The 2,039-nt window shown below is 32.8% G+C and overlaps 1 non-coding gene across 1 annotated transcript; it reads right to left on the reverse strand.

Moving 5' to 3' along the window:
* Positions 1–1,655: 1,655 nt before the first annotated feature.
* Positions 1,656–1,726, reverse strand: TRNAG-GCC (transfer RNA glycine (anticodon GCC)). Its single transcript has one exon. It is a non-coding gene; the product is annotated as a tRNA-Gly (tRNA).
* Positions 1,727–2,039: the final 313 nt, after the last annotated feature.

A 2,039-nucleotide genomic window follows, 5' to 3' on the forward strand; every position in this document is an offset into this window, starting at 1 on the left:
GGTATAGTTTGGTTATGTTTTGTATTTTTATGAAATGTTTTCCCTATTTTTGTTTCATTTTAGGGTTTTATATTAATTAACCCAGTTATCGTATTATTTTGGCTTAGGGAATTGAACTGATTTTTTTTAGTCATTATTTGCAATATTTGCATTTACTTCAATTAGTTTAATATTCCTTGTGACCAATGATTATAGTATTATATTATAGCAACTGCGTTAGTCTGTCTTAGCGACTGATAAACTGCAATAATTGGATAGAGAATTCCAAGCACATTTCATTATTTTCTATCCTCCACCATGTCCCTAGCTGAACAGCATATTTTCGCACTACACTTCGAGCTTTATTTCGTATTTTCGGTCCTTTTTGCCAGGAAATATCTCTAGAAGTTTCAGGTAAAAGCTCGCAGGTGGCTACAGGTCTGAAGAAGTTTTCCATGTTTGGGAAAGAGCTTTTAATCTGATTCGAATGTTCGCTCTATATTTCCTGCAAGCCAGGGCCGTTCCCAGCGGGGATGTAGTGCGTAAAAGTATGCGGGCTGCCGGACTCTCGCGATACCACACCTAAATATTTTAAATTCATTATAAGTACCTGTTATTTGTAAGTACTTTTTTTTTACAATTTGTCATATATAAGTACTTAATGAGTACGAAATAAAAATTTTATTAATCATTAAGATTTTTTTTTTTTTTTTTTTTTTTTTTTTTAAATTTGGAAGCGGCAATCTTAGGAAAGTACGCGGGCAGCTAGTGGCCTAGGAACGTTTTTGCTGCAAGTAGCGGATTGTCTTCTGTTACGGTATTAGTTTAACTTAACTGTTAATAAACAAGTTTTAAAAAATCTTTATTTGAATTAGAACGACGATAAATCGTCATTTCATCTTTACGGCTCTAGCAGTTTGACACTTAAAGTAGTATAAAATTGTACATGCTTATGCTATGTGTTTTTATAGTGATAAATCTTTTAAAAGGGCAAACATTCTCATATTCTATGTTACAAAAGTTAAATTTTGCGTTTTGCTATGGCATTTAACCGGTCGTTCAAATGAGGAGAAAAAAAGAAGGGGCGGATGGAAAGACAAATTTTGTCTTATTTCTTCATGGGTATTTCACTTTTTTTTTTGGGGGGGGGGGGAGGTCTGGTGCCTGGTGGGCTAGATTTTAGTGGGATAGGCTCTAATTTTACTTAGTTTTAACAGCAACTTTGTAGTACATTTTTAAAATTGTACGCGTTTTAAAAAGACATTTGTATTTTTTCATAAAAATTAACACCATAAGTGTAATTCGTGAAAGATGTTTTTAACGGCGTCTATTATGCACGTTGCTATAGAATTAGTTTGCGCGTCGCCTGGCAAGGAGTTTGCTATATTTTTAACATTTCTCATTTAATTTTTATGATTTAACAAATCTGGATTGAGCTTCAAACATTATTTTATTTTTGCTTAATTTTTTAACAAATTAATTTTATTTTAAAATTAAATATTAAGGTTCAGAATACAGAGTTTAATTTTGTAGAAGCTACTCACGGAGCTTTACAGCATTTTACTGTGTGGCTAAGAGAGTTCAAAATTTGCTCTCAATTTATTTCTGTTGAAAGCTACTGTAACTTTTACTCTTTTTCGTATTGTTTTAAAAAGAAATAATAACATAAAAAGATATGCATCGGCCGGGAATCGAACCCGGGCCGCCCGCGTGGCAGGCGAGCATTCTACCACTGAACCACCGATGCGACAGGTAAAGATGAACATTTGATAATCTTAAACTAATTTTTTGACTAGATTCGGAAGATTAAATATTGTGTTTAAGATACCTGCTACGTTCGTAGCACTTAATTAAAATATAAATAAATAAACATACTTTTAAGACTATAACAGATATTCCAAGAAAATGGAACTGCAAAATTTCGGGAAAAGTATTGCCAGATAGAACACGTATCTCATAAAATTTCTATCAGATATTTTTTTTCGTGTCACCTTCAGAAGTAAGGTAAAAAAACCTTTTGCTTTTGAGGGAGATTTAGCATTCATTGAGGCGATGTGGCT

The sequence above is a fragment of the Stegodyphus dumicola genome, chromosome 8, assembly GCF_044657685.1.
Source record: "Stegodyphus dumicola isolate Sdum_Otavi_A_Nest chromosome 8, ASM4465768v1".
In the NCBI taxonomy this organism is placed as follows: Eukaryota; Metazoa; Arthropoda; class Arachnida; order Araneae; family Eresidae; genus Stegodyphus; species Stegodyphus dumicola.